This window comes from Bombina bombina, chromosome 4 (assembly GCF_027579735.1).
Source record: "Bombina bombina isolate aBomBom1 chromosome 4, aBomBom1.pri, whole genome shotgun sequence".
NCBI classification, from domain to species: Eukaryota; Metazoa; Chordata; class Amphibia; order Anura; family Bombinatoridae; genus Bombina; species Bombina bombina.
Genome location: NC_069502.1, coordinates 544,837,130 through 544,845,396, shown reverse-complemented (window position 1 = coordinate 544,845,396; position 8,267 = coordinate 544,837,130). Strand labels below are relative to the sequence as shown.

The 8,267-nt window shown below is 34.5% G+C and overlaps 1 pseudogene; it reads left to right on the top strand.

The window, feature by feature from the left end:
* Nucleotides 1-3,458: 3,458 nt before the first annotated feature.
* On the top strand, nucleotides 3,459-4,056 carry LOC128655474 (CCHC-type zinc finger nucleic acid binding protein-like; annotated as a pseudogene).
* The last annotated feature ends 4,211 nt before the right edge of the window (nucleotides 4,057-8,267 follow it).

Below are 8,267 nucleotides of genomic sequence, written 5' to 3'. Positions count from 1 at the left end.
CCCAGGTGCTAGATAAAAAAAGGCAGGCAAAGGGCTTTAGCATAGAGATACATACATACAGTACATGTCTAAAGATGTACATGTATATATATATATATATATATATATATATATATATATATATTTATATGTTTATATGTGTGTACAGATGTATTTATGTATATATATATATATATATATATATATATTTATATGTTTATATGTGTGTACAGATGTATTTATGTATATATATATATATATATATATATATTTATATGTTTATATGTGTGTACAGATGTATTTATGTATATATATATATATATATATATATATATATATATATGAATAAATAAAACATATTATTCTATGCGAAGAACATTGGAATATGAAATATTCATATTTTTATGTCAGGTTAGAGCACTGAGAGAATATGCAGTCGTGCTTGCGCGTGAGTAGTGTGTTAGTTGTTTTTTCCCCCCACTTTTTTTGCTCTATTGGCTTCTATGGGGGAATACATTATCGAGCATGATATTCTAAGTTCATTTTTTACGTGCATCGGGTTAGCTCTCGTGTGAAAACTGTTTACTTTCAACTTGTCATACGTGCGCTACTATATGCACACAAAAAGTTTACCTCTAGCGGGGTAGGCACTTGAGTGGGAGTGTTAAATACCGCTCCCCTTGTAATCTGGCCAAGAATGTGATTGAGGCCTTTATGCTGATTCCAAGTACAAGATACATATGCGGCATGTGCAACATAGAGATGCTGGTTTGTAAGAAGAGGCCTAGATGAACGATGTGGTATTTGCAAACTGTATTTGTAATTTCTCTGTACTTTATGTCAAGTCCAGTTAAAAATAACAAGGAGAAACCATCATGATACTAGCTCACAAATTTATCCTGACATTATTAAGTGTTGTTCCATATTTGTATTTTGTAAAGGAAGTAGGCAAGTCTATAAATAATTTATCTAGCTTTAGCATTGAATGCCAATTTACAATAAAGCTGGGCTCGTTATGGCCATTATTTGCGCTCAACTGAATAATACCAGCGCTTGCAAATCAGTGTTGCTATTACAAGTGAGGTGCAATGCAACCACAACCTCGTGTTCACATTACACAAAAGCATTACGCTCATGTGAGCGCGCTTCTATAGACTCCAAATGGAGCCTCGTTCTCATGCAGTCAGACACTAGCACAGCAAAGGGGGTAAGTCACGCAGTGATGGGAAGCAATTCTAAATATATATGTATAGTAATATATACATATATATTTATGTGTTAATATGTTTATGTATGTATATGTTCATATACAAATATATTTACAAAGAACACACAGTTCCCATAGAACGCTTTTTAGTGCCGCTTTCTTTTTCTAAAATCCCTCAGCCGCTGCCTCTTTTAGCCCCTTATAACTGCTGTTTGCAGTTACTTTATTAAAATATAAAGATGCTACCTTTTTTTTTTTTTTAATAGACATTAATATATTGAAATTTGGGGCCACTTGGGGGACTTTTAGAAAATTAACCAGAGATCTGATTTTCTGGTTTATTTTCTGAGTGCTAAATGCACTTGTAATGGCTGGTTATTTATTTTGCATCTAGGGATGGGCAAATGTGTACATTTTCAAATTTGAATGTTAAAACGAATGTTATTACCGAAATTCGAATTACAAATTCAAATGTTGATAAGAACGAATATTCTTAAAAATTCTATTTTCGAATGTTATTTACAGTTTTCAAATGTCACTTTCGATTTCGAATGTGTATATTCGATTTCGAATGTCACTTTCGTTTTCAAATGTACATAAAAGATTGAATATACACATTCGAAATTCAAATGTATATATTCGATTTTTTTATGAATATTGCATTATTTTGAATATGACTCTGAAAATCGAATATAACATTCGAAAACATTAGATTGAAATTGAATATTCAAAATGTATCAAAATGTATCTTTTTAACAAATCATACTTCACAAATCTAAAAGAAAATCTAGTCTACAAATATAAATTAGACCCTAGTCAGTCAGCATCACTTGCTGCCAATGCCCATTCAATAGTACCCAGATACAAGGCGGGACTAGCACAGTAAAACACAACCCACACTACATTACAAGTACAACATCTATATGATGAACATCAGTACTTCTAAACCACAGTCCTCAAGTAAACCTAGGCTAGTATGCAATATTTTCAGAACGTCTTAACTGGAGCACAGGTAAAATAATCATTAACCATGGTAACTAACCTGGCTCTCACCATAGGTACTGATATTTTACCAGTGCTCTAGTTAAGACATCATGAAAATATGGCCTGTTAGGGCCACTTCTGTTTAAGAAACACTAATGTAGAATAGACTTAAAAAATTAAAATGAATATAAAGATGAATAATTTTTCAAATGAAATTCTTAGAAAAAAACAACTAAATAAATGTACAAAGTAAAAGCAGGTAGCCACCTATCACTATTATCACCTGAATTTTTGCTTATAAAAAATAATAGACTGCATATTACCTCTCCAAAAATATATGAAATTGATTGAAGATGAAGATAAAAAATGCGTCTTCTCATGGTGTGCAGTCCACTCTCCACAGTTGTGTCCACACACACACAAAAAAAAAAGATGCCACAGGAGCGAATAGATAGATAATAGTAGTATATAGAAAAAAATTACTATCAAAATACTCCAACACTACCACCAAACCAGTACGTCCCTTTTCTCCAAAACTAAACCTGCAAAATGAAATTTTAATAACTACAACTATAACATTTACATATGGGAGGGAATAAGTTGATTTGAATATTTAAATTCAAATATTAAATAATTCTAATATTTATAAGATAACTGAATTATAAAAACTAATTTGAATTAGAATATTACTTTACAAAAGAAAATTGTAGCTTAGAAATACTATTTCGAAATTAAAATCGAATTTGAATATTACATAACAAAATCAAATTTGATATATTGGAATCGAATTCAAATATTACATTTCGAAATCGAATGTGATATATTGAATCGAATCAGAATATTACATTTGAAATCAAATGTGAAATATAGATATCGCATTTGAATATTGAAGATAATACAAAGCCAACCATTCTATTATTAGAACGAATATTTTCGAATGTAATTGAAAAATTTGAAAACGAACATTTGAAAATCGAATGTTAGAATGTTATGTAAATATTCGAAAATTCGATTAGAATGAACGAATGTATAAAAATTTGTTTTAAATTTCAAATGTTTAGAAACATTCGCCCATCCCTACTCGAATTTGCCTGTTTGCGGGTGCACAATAAATTAGTGCACCACTTGTAATCTAGTCCAGTATTTGTGTCAAAATCTTTTGTAAAAATGTAAATAGTTACAGTTAGAAATGTGTTTTCGGGTCGTGTGCAAACCTCATGTGGCACAACCAAGAGGAACTAGAAATAAATAGGGCTACTGGTGGTCGCGTGAGGATTACTACTCAGACATGAGCAGCAACAAGTGCTTCAAATGTGGATGCTCTGTCCATTGGGCTTGGGAATGCCCAACTGGAGGTGGTTGTGGGGGACATGGTGGAAGAGGTCAAGGCCATGTTGGATTAAATTCCTCTCAAGGTTTCCTGTTTATTTCATCATCCCTTCCAGACATCTGTTACAGAATCTGGTCACCTTGCTAAGGATAGTGATCTTCAAGAGGATGCCTGCTATAACTGTGGTAGAGGTAGGCACAGTGCCAAAGACCGCAAGGAGCCAAGAAAGGAGCGAGAGCAATGCTGCTACAACTGAGGAAAGCCTGGTCATCTTGTTCATGACTGTGACCACGCTGATGAGTAGAAGTGTTATTCTTGTCGAAAGTTTGGTCATATCCAAAAAGATTGCACTAAAGTGAAATGCTACAAGTGTGGAGAAACTAGCCATGTAGCCATCAACTGCAGTAAGACAAGTGAAGTCAACTGTTACCGCTGTGGGGAGTCAGGGCAACTTGCATGGGAATGCATGATTGAAGCAACCGCTTGAATTTCCGTTGTCGCCCCTCCTTTTTTTGATGGTTGTATTTTCTCTGAATCCTCTTCACTGGCCAATGGTTGGCAGGAAGAGGCTAGTCCCAAGCCAGTGAGCTTTACTTGACGTGGGGTGGAAAACGATTTTCTGCATTTTACTACAAAAAATGTTTATGTTTAGTTTGGTAGAGGTGTTATGTATAATGCTTTTAGGGGAATGTGTTTTGAAGTGTTTCTTCGTATATTAAGCTTATGATGATCTTATTGTCTGATCTCAGCTGTTCATAACATGAAGTACATCTGCATCAGGCCCTGCCTACAGTCTAAGCAGAGTGGAAGTAAACACGTCAACTAGTGGCCTTTTGCAAAATATCAATGTTGAAACCATAAGCAGATTTGGTCACTCCATACATTTTTGGAGATACAGTTGAAGGCAGTTTTGGAATAAATATTTCATGGGCATAATGAACCCAGGACAAGCATCGGTGGAAATAGCAAATGAAGAGTTGTTACTATTCAGAAGCTGCAGATTAATGTTTTCTCAGAAATCAAGATGTTATTTTTGTATACTATATCACTTTAGACAACAGACAGGTAGATTACGAGTTGTGCGTTCGTGTTTTAACACTGAAAAAATGGCCATTTCATCGTTAAGCTGTACCGCAAGCCTTTTAGCCTGTAATGCAACGTCAGTCCCGCACTCAAAACAATGACGTTTTTTCATGACACCTCTATAGCGCTGCCATTACGAGTTTTGCCGTTAGGATAAAAAGCTTGCGTTACACCCTATAATGACAAGATCCGTACTGACTTCTGAGAGCAGTAGTTATGAGTTTTATGCAAAAAACTGTTACATAAAACTATATAACTAAAGTGCTACAAAGTACACTAACACCCATAAACTACCTATTAACCCCTAAACCGAAGTCCTCCCGCATCGCAAACACTATTTTAAAGTTATTAACCCCTAATCTGCCACTCCAGACATCGCCGCCACTAATAAAATGTATTAGCCACTATTTTGCCGCTCCCTGACATCGTCGCCACTATACTAAATTTATTAACCCCTATTCCCCTGCACCCCAACATCGCCCACACTATAATAAAGATATTAACCCCTATTCTGCCGCTCCCCGACATCGCCGCCACTAAATAAAGTTTTTAACCCCTAAACCTCTGGCCTCCAACATCACTACCACTAAATAAACCTATTAACCCCTAAACCGCCAGCCCCCACATCGCAACAACCTAAATTAAACTATTAACCCCTAAACCTAACCCTAAACCTAACCCTAAACTTAACCCTAACCCTAACACCCCCTAACTTTAACATAATTAAAATAGAGCTAAATTAAAGTTACAATTATTAACTAAATAATACCTATTTAATACTAAATACCTACAGGACTATTGGTAGTTTATTATAGATTAGGTTTCTTTTATTCTGGGGTTTTTTATTTAAAATGGGTATTAGAATAGGAATAATTGTGTTATTTTTGATAATTCGTTTGTTATTTTGTGTAATGTTTTTTTTTCTTTTTGGGGTGGGTTTTTGTTTTTAGAATAGCCATTTTTTATTTTTAATGGGCAGCAACAGAGCTGAATGCCGTTTTAAGGGCAATGCCCATACAAATGCTCTTTTCAGGGCAATGGGTAGATTAGGTTTTACTTTATTTTTATTTTTCCTACAAAAATAGTGGGTGTTTGTTTTTCTTTTGTAGGAAAAAAGCTGATTTCTTTAGGGCAATGCCGTACAAAAAAAAAAGGCCCTTTTAAGGGCCTTTTGTAGTTTATTATAGATTAGGGTTTTTTATTTTGGGGTGTGTTTTTTCTTCAAACAGGGTATTAGAATAGGAATCATTTTTACTATTTTGGATCATTTTGATTGTTATTTTTTGTAATGGTAGGTTTTTTTTATTTTTTGTAATTTTAATGTTTTTTATTTTTTGTAATGGTAGTTTTTTTTTATTTTTTGTAATGGTAGGTTTTAGTGTAAGACAGGTTAGGTTTTAGTGTAAGACAGGTTAGGTTTTATTTTACAGGTAAATTTGTATTTATTTTAGCTAGGTAGTTATTAAAAAGTTCATAACTATTTACTAACTAGTCTACCTAGTTTAAATAAATACAAACTTGCCTGTGAAATAAAAATAAAACCTAAGTCAGCTACAATATAACTATTAGTTATATTGTAGTTAGCTTAGGTTTTATTTTCCAGGTAAGTATGTATTTAGTTTTAAATAGGAATTATTTAGTTAATAATTGTAACTTTAATTTAGCTTTATTCTAATTATGTTAAAGTTAGGGGGTGTTAGGTTTAGGGTTAGAGTTACGGTTAGGGTTATGTTTAGGGTTAGGGGTTAATAGTTTAATTTAGGTTGTTGCGATGTGGGGGGCTGGCAGTTTAGGGGTTAATAGGTTTATTTAGTGGTGTGGTAGGCCAGAGGTTTAGGGGTTAATAGCTTTATTTAGTGGCGGCGATGTCGGGGAGCGGCGGAATAGGGGTTAATGTCTTTATTATAGTGTGGGCGATGTTGGGGTTGCGGGGGAATAGGGGTTGATAACTTTAGTATAGTGGCAGCGATGTCGGGAGCGGCAGATTAGGGGTTAATAGATTTATTTTGGTGGCGGCGATATCAGGAGCGGCAGATTAGGGGTGTTTAGGTTTATGTTAGGGTGCTAGGTTTAAACATAACATTTTTTTCCCCATAGGGCTGCATTATGGAGCTCTTCATTCCATCGCAGGTGTTTTTTCTGACACTCTCTCCCCATTGATGTTTATGGGGAAAGCGTGCACGAGCACGTCAAAGCAGCGATTGTATTTTGTGCGGTATGGAGCTCAACACAACCATATTGCATGCACAAGCCGGCTTTTCTAAAACTTGTAATGGCAGCGCTATGGAGGGTGAAGTAACGCTTTTATTGCGTTCATTAAATACCCTCTATAGCGCAAAACTTGTAATCTAGGTGAGAGTTTCATTTGATTATCAGTTTTAAAAAGTGAGAGGTAAAAGAAACGTAAGTCCTAGAACATAGAAATGTAATTTTAAATTATCAATAAAGCTGGAGAAGGAAAAAAAAAAAAAAGATAGCAATGTGTGTGAAAAGGAGGAGAGGTTGTGTTAAAAAGAATTCAAAATTAAAGGGACCGTAAAATTAAAATTAAAGTTTAATGATTCATATAGCAATTTGAAACAACTTTCCAATTCACTTCAGTTTTCTAATTTGTTTCATTCTCTTGGTGACCCTTGTTGAAAAGCATTCCTAGGTACGCTCAAGAGCAGCAATACACTAATGGGAGCTAGCAGCTCAACATATGTGTTCAGCTCACAGTAGTGCATTGCTGCTCCTTCAACAAAGGCTACAAAGACAATAAAGTAAATCTGATAATAGAAGTAAAAGTTGTTTCAAATTGTATATTATAGCTGAATCTTGAAAGATGAATTTTGGGTTTCATGTCCCTTTAAAACTTTTATTATTTACATAGTGCTTACAATTTTAAAAAATGGCTGCAATTTACCCCTATTACTGACTTTACCTCTCAGTATCTTTTGCTGAAACCTAGATTCTTCCCATAATGGCAAACTATGGCAGGCTCGGGAACGTGCTTGACTCACGTGTACAATCCCAAGCCTACTTATGCACACTCTCATGGAAAGAAGCTACATTTCAAGAAAGGTTGACAAGAGAATGATGTGAAAACAAAAGCAAATTATAATATTTTATTATTTATGTTTTTGCTCTATAATGTTACATTTTACTTCTATGCCCCTTAAGTGTTTTTGTTTTTATATCTTAAACCAGGGGACTCTGAAGAAGTCATGTGTTGTGGCTGTGGAATGAGTTCAGCTCCAATCTTCCATGTTCTAAATATGAAACACATAGAGGTAACATTCATATGCTTCATGGAACTACATGGACCCCCAAGAGGTATGGATCTGGTGTAAACTGAGACCTCAGATACTCCTATAGTTATGCCCATACTTAAAGATCATTCCTTGCTGCACTCCCCCATCCATCAACAGCCTAGTATACTTGTATAGTTTACAGACAGATGTAGGATTTTATTGTAGGTTTATTTTCCAATGTTGTTGAGATTTGCTCAAGATTTCCCGACAAAGCTTCTCACATTCTGCTTTAATCAGGGTTGTATTTTGTATTAAATTAAAACACAGAACAGTGAAAAACTGGCATCTTACTGCAGCTGACTTGTTTGCCAAACCAACAAATTCTACGACAATGTTTAATTTAAGTCTTCAGCAAAACAGCCTGTTATACAGACAGTTAATTTTTTGCATT